At 40.6% G+C, this 21,460-nt stretch overlaps 1 protein-coding gene across 1 annotated transcript in view; it reads right to left on the bottom strand.

Annotated features, from left to right (window-relative positions):
- The window catches only part of KCNH5 (potassium voltage-gated channel subfamily H member 5), a 160,489-nt gene that overhangs the window by 77,341 nt on the left and 61,688 nt on the right, over positions 1-21,460 (bottom strand). The window lies entirely within an intron of this gene.

Below are 21,460 nucleotides of genomic sequence, written 5' to 3'. Positions count from 1 at the left end.
CATAAACATTCAGGACGCAGAATTTCACTTGGATGAATGCCGTGCAAAGTGAAAACTGAATCATTGTTAGGGTCTCTGGACAGCATGGAACAGAACCAGAGAAAAAACAGAAGCAGAAAACAAACTTTAAGAAAATTCTGATGCCTGCATCATTGTGTTGCAATAAGGACTAACCCTGGAATTACTCAGAACCATCAGCTGCTTGTCTTTTTAATCTAAATATTCCCGAGTCACCTTGAATGCTGCTTTTCTGCAGAGACTGAGACTCAGCAAAGATCTGGGAGGGACCAGGCAGAAGGACCTGCAATCAGTGGAGGTTGCTGAAAACTCAGAGGATGTGGGAAAGGGTTCAGAAAAGTGGCCAGCTCCTAGATGAGTGAGTTCACCTGGGAGGGAACACCTGGGGAAGAAACAGGCAGGAGCCTAGGACAGGAAGAGGGATAAGCCAGAAAGGTGATCTGGAACATCTAGAGGGTGAATGATGAGGGACTGAAACCCCTCAGCCCACAAATGGTTGCTCAGAGTGATTTTCCTGGGGAAAGAAATGCCCAACTTCCCCTCAGGACCCAGGGGAGGGCAGTGACTCTGCCATGGGGAATCACCCCTGGCTCCCATCAAAGAGCAAACTCTGACTCCAGCTGCCCTTGTGGGGCTGGGTCCCAGATGGGCAGAGCATCCTGCCAGCCACCCTGCCTCATACCCTTCTGCTCATGGGATTCCCAACATTTAAATACTCACTGTGTTCAACAACAAATCCTTGGCAAACTCATCTGGCCATTTCCATAGTTGTGCCCCATGCTCCCATGCAGGAAGCAAGGAAAAGGCTCCTTTTCCCGCACAGAATTTATAAGGTTTGTAGCTTCAGCCAGTGCTTTGAAGATTTGACATGGTGGGGCATTTTTGTAACCTCTGGTGTTCATCCTGCAAAACAAATCCTTGGAGAAAATCCTGTGGATCCAGTTTAGCTGTCCACATTCAGTCACCCTTGAAAGTGGGTATTTATTTTTGTCTTCAGATAACACTCCAAAGCTAGTTTCCTTTCACTAATACATCTCTATTAAATTTCTCTGCTAATTAAAGAAGCTAAGACCATAGCTAAGGAATTGAAAAGTATACTCTAATGGAATTACTACTCTGAGGTGGCTTGAATGTCATAATTTCCTTCTCCAAACATAGCAAAATCTTGACAATCACCTTAAAGACAAAGAGCAAGAATAAATGCTGCTGGCTTTTTCAGGGGAAGTATCATTTTGGATATTAACACCTTCTGTGGTAACAGTAATACAGGCATTAAATATAGCAGCCTCAGTGACTGAAATGCTTGTAAAGCATCTGCCAAAAGATAAAACATAAAGAAAACCCAGGGCTGAGAAACACCCTGGAAAACTGCAATAAAAAATCTCCAGCATAACTAAGCTATGGTTTCCATCAGACTACAAACACAGTCCATTCCAACTCTTCTTCATATTTAAGAATTTGTCTAAGCTACTTTAACATCAGGTTATGCAGCATTTGTGGTTTTGTCATAATATCAAAGCTTCTTTTCACTGCAATATTCCTATAAAATAGGGATTCAGTCTTTGCACTATCACATCATCTTAGGGAAGAGGTTAAATGATCCCTCAGCTTTACCCAGTGAACAAGGACAGGTTAAAGAGCCAGACCTGTCTAACATCAGGTCTCTTGTCTTTCACACCACCACTGCTTCTGCATTTAACAAATGAAACACAAGTAAGACCAACACTAAAATGTAGGGTACCCTGACATTCTTGGTTTTGAGGAGTTTTTCCAAGAGTTTTTTGCATTACAGCTCTTCCAATCTATCATCTTTGAGAGTCAATGTACTGTCAGGTATTTAATGTTTAAATTGCTGAGGCTGTTGAGTGGATACAGAGCTGGGATTTAATTTTTTTTAAAAGAGGAAGGAAACAAAAAAAAGGAGGCAGAAGAATAGCAGACAAAAATCTTCTCTTTAATTAAAACTATTGGTATTTAAATAATAATTGGGATGATAATTTGCACTGATGAATTTTACCCCAAGTCAGGCATGATTAGGAAACAGAGTCATTGGGATAAAAAGGAAGGAGAGGATGTTCAGAAACAAATTTGACAATCCATTTCCTCCTCTTTTTGTTTGATTCTCTTGATGAACATCTTGTCAGCAGTTTTAATATGTACCTCTAGAGCTGATCAAAAGCTGGGATAAGCAAATGGAGAAGCTGTAAAGCAGTAATCTGTGGGTTTTCCAGCAAAGTGAGAATAAAAAATAAACCAGCATTTGAAAAATGCCTTCCTGCTGTCAGTAGGAATAATTGCTTAGCAGCAGTTGAGCATCAAACCCCAAATTTACTCAGATTAACCTCTTCCCCTCTACATCTTCTACAGAAGGTGGAAGACAAACCAGCTCTTCACAGGGCCCAGAAAACAAATTATTGCAATGCTGAGCTCAAGGCTATCCTGAAAACCAGCTCTAGGCCACAGGTGCACAACTGAACATTCCTGCAAAGCTGCTTGTGTGGAGCCAGTGCCATTCCCAGCCTCCTGCACCCACTCTGCTCTGGGAAAATCAACCCTGAGTATCAACCCTGACTATCAAGGGTGTCACAGGACCTCTGAGCCTTGCTGTGCCTGCCAGCCACTGGACTCATCACAGAAAAACACAGAACAACTTCCAAATCAAACTTCCAAATATTATTATGATTATTTCCACAGAGTGAAAGACAGAAGGAAACAAAGTAAAGAAAGGGATTGAGCACTCAAAGTGGCAGAATGTAAACAGCAGATGGTTTTACATAACTGGCAAAAAGGGAAAAGTAAAGGAAAAAACCCAAACCTTCATTAAAGGGGCTAAAATATTGTAGATTGAAGTCTCATTTTAAAAATTGATGCATCCTGGGAAGCTGAAAAGCTCAAAAGGAGAGAAATTTTAGGATGCACAGGCTTTCATCTCTCCATCCTCAGCCTCTGCTCAGTGCTGGCCAGTAAATCCATATTCCTGCCTGGGTTCAAATACAGGCACAGCACACTCAAACCCAAACCTTCCTGGTACTCTCTGAGCCTCAACATCCAACTCTTCATTGCAAATCTTCCTAACTCAAATCCTCCCAGAGGACACTGCTGCAATAATATGGTAATCACATTTACAAGACCCACCACAGGAGTAATTTAATGTTCATCTAAGCCAATGATACCCCTGGTAAGGTAACTTGCCACTGCTTGCCAACATTTCCTGCCCTAAATGTCTCATGATAACTCCTGGAATCAGAAATCACTGGTTGTCCCTTGGAATGTTTTTGGGTATGTGCATAAAAGCATTTTCTAATTCTCTTCTCACCATGTCAGCCTTCAATCAGAAACAAGGTAAGAAGGCACTGTACCAGATTCAAAGATGTGCTTACACAAAACTCCACTCAACCTGGAGCCCTGGAGTGGAATTAGCAAAGGGACTAAAACCACGGGGTTTGAGGAACAGAATTTCTGATGGAATTAGGATCCCAAGGTAAAGGAATACACTTCTCAAGGAGGAGGAGAAAGTGCCTTGGAATTCCCCCCTGCATGCTCCAAGCAGAAGATGCTGTCCCTCTCTTTTCCTTCTTTCCCCACTGCATTTTTTTTTCAGGCCAATAAAAGAATTGACAGAGTAAAAGCTCAGAGTATTTCAATCTGGCTATGTAATTGTTTCCCTTATGGAAATTTTAGAATTGAAATGAACTTATTTTATTATAAATAAAATAATGCACTGTCCTTTCCATGAAAGCACTTCCACTGCAAACAAGCCCCTTGCACAGAACAACCATTCCAGTTTCACCCAGGTTTTAACATGAACCCAGGTCACTTCTGACACTCCAAAGTCTGGGGCCTTCTCCTCCCATGAGGTCTGGATGAGGAAAACCACACTTGTCTGCCATTTTTCCCTTTTCCCTACTCTCTCTGTAGTTTTGCTCATCCTTTGCTGAGGTGAAATCTCAGGGATCTGCATAAAACACACAGAAACGAGCTCTGTCAATGCAGCCACTGGAAGGAGGAGGCAAACTGAATCCTCCTCCTTGGAGAATTTAGCACAGCTATTTGGTACCTGCATTTCCTTAAAAGTGGGAGTCCTTTGCTTCTGAAATAAGTTTGCTGTAGTCTCTATTAAGTGCTTGATTAATGGACAGCTCTGTAGGTGCTGACTAAAAAAAGGTGGGAGTCTGTCCTTTGTGTGGGAAAAGTGTGCATCAGATTTTCCAGTGAAAAACGGGCAAGATTAAAGCCAAAGCAAACAGAATGACTGCTACAAAATGGGCCCAAAGTGCCTTTTTAATAATGTTTAAAATGCCTCCAATATTCTGTACTTAAAGACTTTGACAACATAATTCTGTGAAAAAGCTTATTTATCCTGCATAAAGAACACAGAGCACTCACCTCCCAAAGGAAAGAAAATACTTATGGCTGTTGCTGTGATAAATGTTTCAGAAAACAGCAGAATCTCTCTCCTCTGCCAGCACAAAGAAACACAGGGAGGAGACCTCACATCCCAGTTAATTCACATGGATAGGGTTGGAAAGAAGGAAAAAAAATTCCTGACCATAATTAATTTTAACCTTTTCTAATTTCATCATGATTCATGTTCAAAAATATTTTCATTAACTAATCTATACAGTATTGAGCTACATACTTAGCCTAATTAGATTACAGAAATGGTTTTAAATCAGGAAGGTTTAATTAACAGCAATTATTTCCCATGCTTCATGATATTTCCACTGCATGATCGGATCACATGGATTATTTCATAACGAAACCAAAAAAAGTATTTTTCTTGCAATTCCATATTTTACTGTGATGCACAACACCAGGCTTGTAGAAACAGATCACCCATAAAAAAGTAACTCTGAGTTGAGAGATACTCACTTTTACATCTCAACATCACAAATACACCCTGACTAAAGCCAGCTTGGTGAGAGGGAGACGAGAGACGAAGAGAAGAGAGAGAAGAGAAGAGAAGAGAAGAGAAGAGAAGAGAAGAGAAGAGAAGAGAAGAGAAGAGAAGAGAAGAGAAGAGAAGAGAAGAGAAGAGAAGAGAAGAGAAGAGAAGAGAAGAGAAGAGAAGAGAAGAGAAGAGAAGAATTGAGGAAATTATTATCATGTATCCTGTAGGTTTTCCCTTATTGTCAAAACAACAGGGGTAAATGGAGATCAGGATTTTGCCCTGGGACAACACAGATGGCCTGATCCCAATTATAGCCAAACAGAACGCCATAGCTGTGCCACAACAGCAATTTGGGGAGAAAGATTAGGGAAAAAATTAACTATCATCTTCACAGAAACCTTTTCAAGAAAAACAGTGTATAAGTGTCTGAGGATAACAACAGAATAATTGACAAAACATCTCAATCTGATCAATGACACACCCAGACTGCTTAAATGGAATTGAGTAAAGCCCATTGTTTAGTACTGGGTTCTGAAATGAACTAACAGAATCAAAACCTAAGAAATGGATTTTGTCAAAAATTAAATCTGTCCTCATTTTGTGATACTCTCAACCAAATCTGCTGAGTAGGATATTAATTTTCTTGATATTTTTATTTAGGTGTCTTGAATGTGAAGCAACTATAAAATGAAGGAAAGAGGATATTGCAAATATAAAGCTGATAGCCAAATTTCATTTGGGGCAGGAAATGGAAGTAAGGCAATACTATGTCTCACAAAAGTATAGTCAGCATTGGGGTTTTTTTAATTAAAAAGTAAGAAAGTTAAACTATCATCTGCAGACTGAACACTGCATTCCCCAGCTGAGACAGTTTCACCTCCCACTCTAAACTTCCTTCCTTTCGTCAGACTAATTTGTTTTGGCCTGATATTTTCCAACGTCAAGGTGAATGTTCCCAGCAAATCTGAGGGAAAATTATTTTGGCTGGTTTTGATCTGTTGTAGTTCTACATGAAAAATACAGACTTTTTCATTAATTTTTGGAAGTATGTCTAAGAGCAGCAGGAGCTATTGGCACACACACCTCAAATTCAATGCAATTTTTGATCACAGCAGGATAAAATGCACATAAAAATTTTGGAAATATCCTTCTAATATGAAAGGCATTCAAAACCAACATTCGTTCATCTACAGAAGAATTGAATTTATTGTGGGTTTTTTTAAACTTAATACAAAATGTTTCAGACAGAAACAGGTTCAAAGAACAAAAAACCAAGAAAATCTAATGCAGCAAGTGCAAAGCAATATAAAAACTGAAACCAGTGAGACTGTGGTTTTCTGTTCTTTATGAAATATAAAAGAATTGTCTATATTAATTACTCTTAAGGCTTAGCACTCCAAGATCTCATGCTCAGAGGTCAGGAGCCTCTGAGTGGTGGCTTGATGGCTCATCTTAACCTTGCTATTATCTCACATTTCCTTTTTGTGACTAACATTTCTGTGTTGCTTTGGAGAGCAAAAGGAGAGCAAGGAGCAGATCCTAAACCAGTTTGAAATGTTCCATATTGATTGCAATGGGAAAGGCTTACAGAAAACAGGGACATGATGTTAAAGCCGAGATCTCTCTGACAGGGAATGGGACATAAAACTCCCAAAGCTGTGCTGGTGTTTTCAATATTTGCATATTATCCTATATAACTCCCATTTTCAGTGTCTGTTAGGGAACTTTGGCATATCTATAGCAGATAGCTGTTGTGGCTTTGCAATGTCAGCCAGGTATTTCTTGCCATTCAACTAAATAACATTGGCTCTGCCTTAAACACGTTACTCTCTCAATTTAAAAGATCAGGATGTATCAGATCATTGCCTTTATGCCTACGTATGTTCATCACATTTGTCTGAGAAGCATGAGACAGGGACTAATTTCAGCACAAATCTGTACAGTTCCCATGTACCCTGGCTATAATAATCCTGGAACTATTTACCATGGAACACACTGCTCCTGGTAGGAAGAATTGCCTCCAGCCCTACCTACTTGCAAGGCTCCATCCACTGAAGCAAAACAATGTATGTATTTTATTATTTTTTAAATTAGGATGAACTACAAGGTTCATCTGATTTATTCCCACAAATGTTAGAGCCCAGGCCCATGTGAGCTCTTGGCTGTCATGGAATATCCTGACTGCAGACAATTAGGCCAGCCACAGCAATGCACACTATCCTACATTTACCTCTGCCTTCACCTCAGCTTTTAAGCTTAGATTGGCAAAGATTAAATGTCTCCTGCACTCTTTGAACTTAACCCAAAGTCTGAACCAGTTATGTGGAGTCAGCTACAGAAATTCCGATTAATTCAGTGGAGTCAGTTGGGTTTTTTTAATTTTATTTTTTTCTTTTGATTCCTGGAATATTGCAATTCGTTTTACTTTGTTCCCTGTAACCCATAATATGGTTTGATAGGCACTTTACAAAAACATGTGGAGTTCCTGCCCCCAACCATTTAGCATTTAAACCAACAAATCAGGGTTTGGAGAGGAATAAAGCCCCACAATATTTATCAAACACCACAGTTCACAATTCTACGAAATGTCAGATCTGGAAATGAAACGAAAGTTTCACTTTCCTAGATGAAAGCCTCAACCTTTAGACACCTCTACCCAAAAGCTTTTGTTTCTGTATTAAATGTTGCCAATTAAAAGCAGCCACAGCTGAGTCCTTCTCCTTTTCATGTACACATGAAAACACATCAGTAAACAACCTCCATGTGTTGCCATTACACCTGAGCATGCCTTGCTGCTGCAATTATAACCTGACAGACAATAAACTTGAGAGAAAGTATGATTAATTCTGACATCCTCATTGTAGTAACACAAAAACCATTAAAGATATCATGCCACTGCAGAGATGTCTGTGTCACTTTGACACGATGATCTGCCTTCATCCACAGCAGAAATTTGGTTAGAAACAGTAGAGCAGCACACAAAGGAATAAAGGGATAAATGCCTTTTGCAGAGATAAACAGATGACTCTGTTCCCTTTGAATTTATAATATTTCAGCAAACATCCTCTTTGTTGCCTTCTCAGCTGGCTGAAAATGGATTAGAAGGTGAGGATGCATAACTTCTCTATGGCCCATTATTTCTTATTATCATCCAGATGGAGCGTGGCTATTAGAGCACCACTAAAAACTCTAATGAACTGTAGTGTTGTAGATTACTAATTCTTCAGCAGCATGTTTGTGTATCAATAATAGACTGTAAAAACAACAACAACCTGACTAATTAGGCTGGATCAAATCTGCTCAGCTCGGCTTCCAGTCCCTCCTGTTCTGGGTGTCCGTGTGGGTGTTCAGTACTGCTGCAGCTTCCATTAAACTCCTTCCAAAGCCTCTAATCACCCATGGAATATTGCAACCATTTAGAAACATTTGTTTAAATGCTTATAAGAAGCATTTAAACAAGAGCACATCCATGTTTAAAGCATATGAATAATTTTCTTGCTATTTTGTCTGTAATGCAGAGGAGTTTAAATCTCAGCTGTTCCTAAGACAGGAAGAAGTGGGAGGGCCCCAACATTTATCACTAAATCCTCTGTTTAGCAAAGCACTCAGGATTTAATTCATTAATATTTTCTGCTATTCCTGGGCTTGTTTGGGTTTTTAACAGGGTAAACAGAAACTTGTTCTAAGCTTGTGCTTTCATTTGCTTTGCTCCCTTAGCAGTTGGTGGAACATAAAAAAAGAGCTGCAGCGCTGGGTCCCACTCAGAAGCTTGGGAAAAAAATGTTTTCTTCAAAAATATCCAAATCAGCCTGTGGGATCTACAAAGTAAAACTGTAACCCTGCTCCAACCCTGCTCATCAACACACACACAAATAAAGAGCATCTCTTGCAACCCCTGAAAAATATTAAGAAAGTTCAGCCAGTGAAAATTTATTATTTTGACATAGAGTAATGTTTCAGATAAATCTCTCCAATTCTGTCATTTTACATCCCATTTAACAGCCAGTGCCACCCCTTGACTTCCCAGAGGAGGCAGAAAGTGCAGGATGTGATGGGGCTCAGTACGGCATCACTGCTATGGAATCACACACACCCAGCCTGCTCCTCACTGGACAGGGCTCTGCTGAAATCACCTCCTGCACGGGGCACGGCAGGGCTGCCCAACAACCTCCAAGGGCTGTGGCCACACCACAGGTTTTGTAGGGATCTCACACACTTGTCTTCCCCTTCTCTCCTCCTTCATTCATCCTGAGACAAGAAGATTTGATTACACGATCCTTCTTGCATGACCAATCTTCACTCACACTTAATTATTTCAGACTCACAGCCATTAAATAGTTTCCTACTTTGGCACTGCTGCCAGCAGCTTTATTCTGAACTTCTTTCTTACACCATGGACTCTCCTTTTTTTCCCCCTTTCAAGACTGTGTTTGATTAACTAGAAAGTTACACTTCCTTTAGGTAAGGTGGATTATCAATTTCAGCAGGAAATGCTTGCATTAATGAAGCTCAGTAGTAACCTTCTTTATGCCTCCATCTCCTAGTCAAAAATAAGGGAGTGGAAGGAGGCATCAGATTTTGTGTTTTGAAAGGTTCCTGAATGAGGAGGAAGAAGGAGGAAAATGAAGCTTGTCCTTTCACCATATACAGGAATGATGGTGTTTTCCAATGTCTTTACCAATCCCATTCAAACATATAATGTAAAAAAAATCCATAATTTCCATACATGGGACCTCATTGAAATGGATGCTGAGGTTTTACAACACACCTACATGGATTTTAGGTGTGAGCCTAAAAATGGGGCTTACCCCCCTAATGCACTATTGCCAATACTTGGAAGATTGACCAATAAACCTGAAATGTCAGAAATGTTCCTTCATTGGGGTTTGTGGCCAAAGAACACATAAAGGTAAATTCTCACTGAGCAACAATGAGGTCAGTGGGACTTAAAAAAACACCTGAAGTTTAAAGCTCCCAGTTGAAGAAGCACTGAAGGACTGGGTAAAATGAATTTTAAAAATAGACAGGAATTCATCACACCTCATTCTGCCTTCCTAGCCCTTAACCTAACATCCTTTGATCACATATGAGGCAAGAGTGATGAGGCCTGAGGGATGCAGCACCCACTCACAGGGTGACAGTGTTTGCCTGGGTGACACTGATGCTGAGTTCAGGTTCTTCAACCTTGCCCATAGAATGTAAGAATCACAATTTTTCTGTAGCTGCCACCATTACTGTTGGAATGTACAGGCAAAGCCACAAATTTTGTAGGGCCATGGATATGACTGCTCCTCCCAGTGTTCCAAATACCTCAGAACTGACCATCTTCCATTGAGGAAGAACTGACACAATTCTCTCAACACAATACCACTGGTACAGAGCTGGGCTTTTCCTGCAGAGGAATGCAGCTTCCCCTCCATCTCCCATTGTCACATCACCATGCAGAAACCAGCAGCAGATATTTAAAAACCCTTTTCCATCAACTTCATCCTATTTAGATTCTGATTACACTTCACAATGGAGCTTTGATATGTGTTTTAATTTTCATGAGGCACTTTGGAAGAAATTAAATATTCTGCTCTATTAGAAAATCTTTTATGTTGTTATGCAACAAAAATGTGGACAAAGTAAGATAAAAGCTTACTAATCTTTCAAATTTTAAAAATATCTTTTTCTATCTGTTGGTCTTCCTTTTATCTACCTGCTTGGTTTCCCCTGGAAAAACAGAGAAATGGCTGAAAATAAAAAAATTGCTCCCAAATGTCTCTTTTTTTTTTCTCAGTCTTCAAGGAAAATTTTACTTCCATCCTTCTACTATACTTCCAGCATGTTATACCAAAAGATGCAGCATTTAAAAAACAAACTTTAAAGAAATAAAGACAAGAGGAAAAAAGGAGGGGAGAGGAACAAAACGTCTTACATTCTTTTTTTCTTTCTTTAGCGTAAATATTTACTAATGAAAAAAGTCATTATGAAAACCCAGAGGTAAGAACTTTTAGCTCAGAATTATATTTCAGTTACAAAAAATTTTAAAGCCAAAAAAAGTCAGAACTCCTGTACTGAAATTAATCACTAGATGTTTAGGGATGGTCAACCACCTGGAAAAAGTGAGCTTTGCCAGCTTGGCCTTGCTGAGACAAAACAGGCGTTTGTAGCTGTGCCTTACTCTACAGCATCAGAGATTTGTAGGCTTTGAGGGACCTCAAGGGAGTGCAATCCTGAGGGAGGAGCAAGGATTACCTGTAGCAATGCTCACCAATTAAATGGAGTCTACAAAACCTGGTGCTTGCTCTGTCCATGATCTGAAAAGTTCTGCCCAAGCTGTAAAATTTTTGGTGGACTGGTGTTGGAAATTCCTGTTTCCAACATCAGTCTTTCATTCTCTCCTAAGTGACCTGACTGCCCCCCAGAAAACACAGAAGATCAATAGTTTTTTCCCTTTCAAGCACATTCTTTCCATGGTAGAAGTCAATCTTCGTTCTCCCCTTAAGCTTCCATCAGCTTAAGCCAAAGTCAGTTCTTCCAACTGTTCCCCTGAGATCCTGCCTTGTAACACATTTTTATGATCTCCTCTCCCTCCAGCTGGTCTACAGCTCCCTTAAAGTGCTGTTTCCTTTCTAAAAAAGAAAGGAAAAAGGTGTCTACCCAGTCCTAGTCCCAGCAGAATAAATACCTTTTCAGCTTGTTTGTAGCACTGCTCCTGATACTTTCTGGAGTGAAATTTACAGGTTTCACCCCACTGCTGTGTTGTTACATTCAGTCTGCAGTCACCTATCCCTTTTCTCCTACAATATCCTCCAAAATCCTCTCCAGCCTCACAGCAGCAGACCCAGTTATTCCATAGACTTTGCTGGACTGTGCTTGTGCTTTTGATTTGCCCTTTTTGCACATGGTGCACTGCATTTCCCTCTCTTGACATTCACCTCGCTGGCTTGGGGACGCCTTTCCAATTGATTGGGATGATTATGGATTCTGATGCTGTCATCTGAACTGCTTGCAACCCTTCCCAGAACTCTCCCAATGTGCTCTCTCTGTTCTGTCACTCATCTCTGCTAATGAAAGTGTTGAGCAGAATCACACGCAGGGCAAAAATCTCGCTGGCAATTCCCTCCAAGTTTGACAGCAAAGCCCTTGATTATATTTTGAGAGAGATTGTTCAATCAGTTATCACCAACTTTGTTATGACTGTGTTGAGATCGTCTTTCACACATTTGCTGTAAGGCCACTAAGTAAAAAACTGTCAGAAAGACTTCTAAAAAGTTCAGATATATTGTATCTACTCAATTCCTTTTATTCTCTAGGCAGTTATCTTGTCAAAGAGAGAAATCAGATTAATTTGCCATGAACTCTTCTTGACAAATCCACGCTGGCTGCTGGCCAGTGGAAGAAAATTAGTCTTAATCATTCATGACCAAAATATTCCTACTGAAACACAAATGGATTTGACTCAGCACTTGCAGGGATGCACAGCAGGTACCCAGGGGAGAGATGCCAGTTTGGATGCTCTCCTGTCCTTCCTCCAAAATAGAAGGGAAAGGAGTAAAGCTCTTCAAGGAGGAACCCACAGCCATACTCCTACACAGAATATGCTTGTTTTTCCTGGTTCTACCAAAGTTCTTGCAGAAAAAACCACAGGAAGGATGAACGAGGATGAGATATACACAGGCTGAGTCCTTAGTGCTCAGAATGTTCAAGAGGAATATGACATTGCACTAGTTCAGACCTACAGAAAGAAAGCAACTAGAAAGCAAGAACTGGTACCTGTCATCTTTCATCCAATTATCTGACATCCCCCAGTACCACCAAACGTGTTTCAGTACCACAGGCAGTACTGTGATAATGAAACCATCCAGAAATTGGGGCTTTTTGTATATTTTACAGAAACAACACAAAATCCCCCAGCTCTGTCAGCATATCTGGATGTGTGACAATGTCACACGGATTTTCAGTTCTGAAAGTCAGCCTAACAAAATTTAAGCATGGAAATCTATTGCTGGACATGAAAAACGGTATTTTAAGGCCTGATTCAGTGGTATGATTCAAATTTTCTGCAACAGGACACTTGTTAAAACAACTTGTCTCCTCGCTGAACTGCCCATCCTAACTTCCACTTGAGTTGATAAAACACAGCAGTTATCTGTAAGCAAAACTGGGCCAGTATTAATGAGATTCAAGAGAAAATACCTGTTTTTCAGGCCTGTTCACTGGCCTGACTTACTTGGGTAACTCTCCCTTTTAAATGCCAACCACACAGAGGTATTATCTCCCGGGTACACAAAATTAACCAAGGATCTCTGCAGACACAGACTCAGATCACCCACTTGGCTCTCTGAAACTTCAGAACAGGCAAACACAAAGGGGCTGCCAAGCCCCTTCCATCCAAGCAGTGTGACACCCTGGGGGTTACCTTTTATCTCAGATTTGTTTATCCCTCTAGCACAATATGCTATAAAACTGAGCTATGTTGTGTCTTAGCCAGTCAGATATATTTGCTGATCTAGCTGAGCTAATTAAAACTTTCTGTTTCCTGAGAGATACAGTTGTTTTGAGTAATCCAGGACTACTTGATAATCCCTCTGGGACCATCTCAGGTGATTGTTTGCACTCTGCGTGTGAGCATAAAGGTTCATTTCCAACATTTACGTATCATTTATTCAATAACAATTTTCAGTTGTTTTAAATAATATTGCTCAGTAGCATGAAATAACATTTCCCTCTTCATTGTTACCTCTCCCACTCACTGTCCTATCTCTCTTGATACCATAATTTCCTTTAAACACATCAAGCCAATGACAATAAAAGTAAACCTTATATAAACACATGCTAGCTATAACCTTGAGGGAAAAAAAATCCCATAAAGCTTCCCAAGGAGGCTGTTTTACAGTTTTAAAGCTCTTTATATAAAGACACGTTTTTGCTATAAACTAGAACCTGAATATCTAAAAATCTCCTGCTCTGACAGAATTACAGCAAAACAAAGCACATATGGCCCCAGTCTGGTGGATACAACCAGATGATGGAGCCTGTCCTGAGAGGGGAAACATCTGGGGAAGGGTCTGGAGTACAAACCTGATGAGGAGCAGCTGAAGGAGCTGTGGGTGTTTAGCCTGGAGAAAAGAAAGATGGGAGAGATCTCATTGCTCTCTACAAGTCCCTGAAAGGAGGGTGTAGCCAGAGGGTGGTGGCATCTTCTCCAGGTAGCAAGTGACAGGACACGAGGAAACAGCCTCAATATGCACCAGGGGAGGTTTAGATTGGATATTAGGAACAGTTTCTTCACAGAAAGGGTGTCAAGCACCAGAACAGGCTGCCCAGGGCAGTGGTAGAGTCACCATCCCTAGAGATATTTAAAAGACATGTAGATGTGTACTTGAGGACATGGTTTAGTGGTGGGCTTGGCAGCTTACCCCACAGTAATGGTTTGGCTCAATGACATTACAACTCTTTTCCAACTTAAACAATGATTTTACAATCTCACTCTTACACTCAAGTTCCATTAAAAAGTGGATGGTGCTACATCTTTTACTCCCCAAGAGTAATTTGATTTTTTTTACTGTAGGCTATTGAGATGTGATTATACTCTTAAGGCTTTTCCATGTAGCTGCTCAGAGAATATTGAGATTGCCAAGTTCAACTGCTGCACTGACACCAATAACCTGGCTCAAAATACTTCATCTGCCCCAGCTGTGAGACATAAGTAAGATTGGTAAGCACTAAAAGATATCATAGAAAGACCCTGATATCCTTTCTTTGTAGAGCTAATAGCACTTGGGCTATGGTTCAGCAATCCAAAAGTGTCAAAATGCTTTTTCAATAGCACTCAAGAGGGGAAATTTTCCCTTGCAAGGCAACTTCTTGTAACTTTCTGTGCCACTTTCTTCTTTTTGCACTAATGGGTAAATGTGAATGTACAATTTTACTGTCTCTTGATTTGGATGTTGAAGAACTTACCACCTTTCTCATTGCTTGAGGATTACATCTGTTTGTAGCAGAACAGGTTGCACAGTGAAATTATGGATGTGACATTCCTGGAAGTGTTCAAGGCCAGGGATGGGACCCTGAGTAACCTGGTAGAAGACAAATGTCCCTGCCCATGCCACGGGTTTGCACCCAGATGATCTTTAAGGTCCCTTCCAGCCCAAATAATTTTATCATTTTGTGATTCTAAGAAACAATTAAGAGCTTACTAGCAGGGCTATATTGTTGGAAGAGACATTCCCCTCACTGGCCCCTATTTTAAGAAACTTAAGGAACAGCACAAAAATGGCACCAGTCCTCTGCTGCTGAAGAGCTGAAATCCTTCTTCAGCTCCTTGATGCAGAGCCACATCTCTCCCATATCCCAGACCTCTGGAAAAGGAAGGAAAAGAAGGAAAGAAAGGAAAAGAAACAGCCCTTCCACAGAACTGACTCTTGTAGGACACCCTTAGGGGCAGACCTGGATTTCAACCTGAGCTAAACACTCCAGCCTATGAATTCCTACAGTGTAAAACCTTCTCATATTAGTATCTGTTGCTAGGAAAAATACAATTCAATCTACGTTGCTGGCAGTGATTTTTGCTGGAAGGTGCTATCTTACACACTTTCCCCAGGATCAAAAATTAAATCCTATGGGCTCTTGGGATTGCTTGTCTGGGAGGCTGCCAGACAAGTGCTTCCCTGCAATGATACACTGTTGTGGCAGCGAGTGGGCTCAGCCACTGCTTAAAAAATTTGCTGGATAAACTTCCATGATTCATCCAAACAGCATTCAAGTGGCTAACTACCAAATATTGGCAGGGAGCTGCTGAACGCTGCTGGAACAATGAGAGAAGCCACTCAAATAATGAATTTGGTTTGACAGACCAATGGAGGCCTGACTGACAGCCCCTGGCACCCCACGCCACAGCTCTGAACGAGCTGAGCAGCAGCAAGGGGGGTGCCATGAGCAGTCAGCAGCCTCTCAGTGCTGTTTGCCAAATACAGGAGAGTTTAGGGCCAGGGGTGGCTCAGATGAGAGCATCTGACTGGTTTTAAAAAGGAAAGAGCAAGTCACAGAAGCACAGAATAATGAGGTTGGAAGAGATCTATAAGATCATTGACTCCAACATGTGCCCTAACACCTCGACTAGACTACAGCACCAAGTGCCATGTCCAGTCTTTTTTTAAACACATCCAGAGATGGTGATTCTACCACCTCCCTGGGAAGAGCATTCCAGTACTTTATTATTCTTCAGTGAAAATTTTTTTTCTTAATATCCAACCTATACCTTCCCTGATATAGCTTGAGACTGTGTCCTCTATTCTCTCTGTTTAATAAAATTAGAAGGAGGGCAGGATATCTATGTATTTAATAGAGATAGCTAAGATATCAATGATATCTATATTTATGTGTCTAGCAGACACCTTCTGGTGAAACATGTCCCAGCCCATGGCAGGGAGGTTGGTACTGGATGATGTTTAAGGTCCTTTCCAACCCAAAGCATTCTGTGGTTCTGGGATGTCAAGAGGAACCCACCCACACCCTCCTTCATCATCTCTCCCATGAGCAATATAACTTAAGGTCCAAGTGACAGCAATTATATCAGTCTCCTTTTCAAAGTTGAAAATCATGAACCTGGGTATTTTAAGAGGAAAACAAGAAGTTAGCATTTTGAGACATTAAACTAGAAACTCCTGGAAAGAGGAATTTAGAAATTACTCCCATTTTCCAGAGGAGGTTTCCTGTACAATCACTACAACAAATTCTTCTGCTCATATGCAAAACCAATGTGCAAAACCAGGCCTGTTTTCACCATAATTTAAAACCAGTCACTGAAAAATATCATCTCTCCCACAACATCTCCCCAAAAAACTGGAGTAAATAGAAGCCAAATTATGTATATGGATAAAAGTATTTCCCTAAAGGAAGAACAACAAAGCACCCTTTGCTCAGCAGTTCTGGGTATAAATGGATAACTAAGAGGTTCTCCTGAGTTTTTCACAGCCTGAGAAACAGAGAATTATTCAATGTTCACTGACACTCCTGCCTTCAGTATCTCATTCTGCCCTTCCCTTGCTGCACAGATCATCAGAGCATTTCAGTGACCAGTGGAATATACTGGATTTCTCCAACTGCCTGGATGTACATGCCAGCTCCACTCAGCTGGACAAATAAACTCCTGTAATTGCTGTTTTTATGGGGCCAGACTGATGCTGCAATCTGTTCTGTGCCACACAGAGCCATTTCACTGGTGCACATGGACAGAGCCAAAGCCATTACTCCAGATTACAGCAGCAGCATGAAATGTGTCAGAGACCCTCTGAGCCCCAGGCTGGGTGCTGTGCTTCAACCTAGCAGGCAGCTAAAACTCCCCCAGCCACCTGCTCACCCCCTCTTCCCCACTGGAATGGGGAAAGAATCAGAAAAAAAGGCAAAACTCATGAGCTGAGATGAGCACAGCTTCACAGAACAGAAAAGGAAGTGGGAAAAAAAATAATGATAAAATAGAAAAAACAAGTGATGCACAATGCTATTACTCACTGCCTGCTGACCAGCCACCCTCCAGCTCCCCCATTTTTATTGTTTAACATGATGCCATATGGTGTGCAATGTCCCTTTGGCCAGTTTGGGTCACTGTCCCAGCTGTGTCCCCTGATGGCTCCTGTGCCCCCCAGCCTCCTCGCTGGCAGGCAATGAGGAGCTGAAAAGTCCTTGACTTCCTGAGAGCAACAGCTGAAACCTCAGTGTTCTATCAGCATCATTCTCATTCTAAATCCAACACACAGCACTGTACCAGCTACTGGGAAAACAATTAACTCTATCCCTGCCCAAACAATGACTTTGGGAAGCTGCCTGCTGCTCTCAGTGAAAGTACAAGAGGGCAGGAAGCATATGACTGTACTCTTATTGTTTAAACATTCACACATGTTCCTTCAAAAAACCCCATCTCTCCTAAACTTTTCAAGCTATTTCACCCAACCACACTGCCACCTTCCCCAAAATGCTTTCCCCCCTTTATTTTCTGCTTGCTAAAAGCCTGGCTGGGCTGAGTTGCAAGACAGTGATAGTGGTGTATGCACCAAAAGTTTATTTCTGTTCTCTTCCTTTATACGATTTGGGGGGTTTTTGGTACTTGATGGGGTTATTTTTATTTTTTGGGGTTGGTTGTTTTTTTGGGGGTTTTTTGGGTTGGTTTTTTTTTTTGTTACTGTTGTTGGTTTTTTGGGTTTCTTCTTGTGAAAGACACAAACCCAGTCAGTTTTACCTCTGCTTCTATGGCAGTGCTGCAGGAGCCTAAGAACTGATTCTGGACAGAAGTAGAGCAACACGCAGCAGCACAGGCTAAGATTTTGTTTGGAGGCTCTGAGCTGACAGAAGATAATGGGGGGTTTACAACAAAGGTCCTTCCTAAATGATAAATGATTCCTGGTGCATTCGAAGGATCTGACAGACCTACCTATTTGTTCTGCTCTGCACAGAGAGGGGATGAAATGACCTAGATCAACACAAAAGGTGCTACAAAAATCAGATTTTCAATGCATATTCAGCAACTCTAGGCAGCAAACACACAATAGGTATTTAAACAACACCCCTTGCAAAAACCTTGCTCCCTTGTCATAGGATGCTTTGTTGGCTATTTTTAACTTTTCAAGTGTCAAGAAGCAATGGAAAAAAATACTGCTGAACAGCACTGGACACCAAGATAAAACAAGTGAGGCAAAATGAAATCTGAAGCAAGCTCCACAAGATGAAGTTAAGTTATTCAAAGCTCTCTTTCCTGCAAGACAGGTGATGTATTTCAGCTTAAATATCCCACTCAATCTGTCCTCAGTGAACAAGCAGGTGACAAGCTGCCAATCCAGCTGAAAAGCTCCCCATCCATCAGGGCTTCCCCCGCCCCTGCCCCGCACCAAGCAGTGCTTCATCAGCACCTACAGAATCTGAATCTGATATTTTTAACAAGAACACCATCCTGCAACCCTGCCCACCCAGAAGGATTTGCAAATCTCTCCAAATACTCCTCCCAGGTCCTGATAACTTTGCCAGCATGAATAGGAAACTTGGGGCTTTTCAGAACAAGCTGCAGCTCGCTGACAAGGCTGGCAAGATTTCCTTTCCTATCTGCAGTTTGCATGAGTAGGCAGCTGGGATTGTGATGAATTACTATCTCTGATTCCAGTGCTAAGTTTAAAACATTTATTTGGCATAGTCTGTTAGAAAAAACCCACTGCCAATATCAGCTATTGGTATTAGCAAACTTCTTCAGGAGAACTACCAAAGGTATTTCACTGCCTCTCCCTGCTTATAACAGGAGCGTGTTTGTGGACCAGACATATTTATTGACTGAACTGTAATTGAATTTTACTGAATGTTTATCTCAAAACACTGTTTCAAAAGAGAAACTAAATCATCTTGGTTTGAAAATAACTCAGTTCTTAGTTACACCTTTTCATGAGGCCAAATCCTTCTCCCGAGCTCAGTGGACACTCTGAATGCCTGGGAAATTGCATTTTCCCTCGACTATTTGTTGTGCCTCCCTGTTTTATTTTGGAGCTCAGAGTGCCAGGCTTTCAGCAGCTGGCTCTGAAAAGCATGTCTATACAATCCTGCAGGTCTGATCTCTCCGCACAAATATTGCAAATATTAAGCTCATGACCAGTGGAATATTAACCTGTTCCAAAGCTGGTTTATTTTCTAACCAGTGGAAAAAGATCAATTAAGGTTTGGATTTCAGTCAGGAGCACACATCACACTGATGGGCATGGATCAGGAATCTTTAAATCTGCACTGATGTTGTGCAGAAAATTCACCATTTGATGATAATTTAGCACTTTTACTTGTAAAATTTACTTGAAAATAAACCAAAAAGGTTTCTCCTGTCTGTAGCCTTCCTGCCTGCCACATTGCTTTTCACCCCACAAGGGAAAGCACATTTATTTTGGTATTACTATTGTGATGCAATAAGCAACTCAGTAATCCTTTTGCCACACTTCTTAAATTTTAGATTCTACTTTTGATTTTGTCTGAAAGCCTATAATCCTACACACAATTTCCCAACTGCTAAATTCACAGTTGCCACTTATAAATTTGATATGAACATTTAGTAATTTTGTAGGTAACACTTATAGAAATTGTTAGCCAGTGCCACATACACAGGCTTGTTGTCAGCGTCAATTTTGATCCTGCTACTTTGTATTCCCCATTTTAATATGAGTTTCAGAGATGAAAAAGCAAGGAAGCAACCCAACTGGAACAGACACAAAGCAGGTTACAATCTCTCCTTCCTTTTACCCTGCTGAGGCCATGCATGTATTTTTTTGTTGTTGTTATTATCACAAATAATAGTAGTGGCATTCATCTTGTTTTTATGGCTCTCATCACACACTAAGTCATTTACCACTTAGCTTTTTCTGTCAAATACCTCTCAACAGGACAACAGAAGTCCCCACAAAACAAAAACAAAAACAACAAACAAACAAAAAACCTTAAAAACCAAATAAAATTAAAAAAACCAACGACAACAAAACAAATACCCCAAAACAAAGCAAGGGCAGCAAGTATTACAATGTATAAAAATGTTCTACATCCACTTTATTCTCCAAGTCCCCAGATTCTGTAAATACCACAAATCAGTGTCAACAAACAGCACATCAGCTCCTATGGGCTTTTGATGACCTATCTGCAATAGCTCACTAGTGCTCTGGCTTGGGGATTTGCTTTTTATGGACTTGGAAATGTTTTGCAAACACATCAACCCATCATGCAGAAATTTAATTGCACCACGCTGCAAGGGTCCTAAAATTGCAACCTCTCTTTTTAAAAAGCATTTTAAAATCTCCAAACAAATGTCTTTAATCTTCTAAAGATCTAGAAAGACTGTGGCAAGAAAACTTCCTTTTTATAGTTCAGTATTTCTCAGAGATGAGCTCCAAGTGTTAGCTGAGATAATTATCAGAGAGATTATGCAGATCTTATTATCAAAAGGTTTTGTTTGCTCTCTTGTTACATAATTGCTTAGTGTTTGCGTGGTGCTCAGGAAATAGAAAGCACCCGAGAAATACCACAAGTTATTGATTTAATAGAAAAATAATTCTCCAAATACTATTAACATTTTAAGTTGTCTCTACTATATTTTGAAGATTTCTGGTTGTCTGTAGAGCCCTCAGTGATGTAACCTTGGCAGTGATGTAACCATGAAATGAGAGTTGTGCCTTACCACTCCTGATTTTGGACTATTTCAGCAGAACTGGGAAACAGCAGGAAGCAGAAAAAAAGGTGCAATATATTGTCTCACCATTTCCTTCACTTCCAGCTTTGCTGGTGACAAAGGCCACCACATTCAGAAGATAAAATCAGGATTTATATCTCAAAGCAGTGTCATAAAGTAAACAATCAATTTATGGAATCACTAAATGTTTCAAGAATTGGATAAAACCACATCAAACAATTCCAGCCTTGTGTAAGTTTATAAGCAAAACTCAGACTACCTGAATTCAAATACACTTTGTAACTTTTAACCAAATTCTAGCAAAGACCTTACAAACATGATAAAAGCCATCTTTAAAGTGCAAAGATGAGGCTCCATGTATA

The sequence above is a fragment of the Zonotrichia albicollis genome, chromosome 6, assembly GCF_047830755.1.
Source record: "Zonotrichia albicollis isolate bZonAlb1 chromosome 6, bZonAlb1.hap1, whole genome shotgun sequence".
Lineage (NCBI taxonomy): Eukaryota > Metazoa > Chordata > Aves > Passeriformes > Passerellidae > Zonotrichia > Zonotrichia albicollis.
The sequence above is the reverse complement of the archived record's forward strand: the minus strand, read 5'-3'. Positions and strand labels throughout refer to the sequence as shown.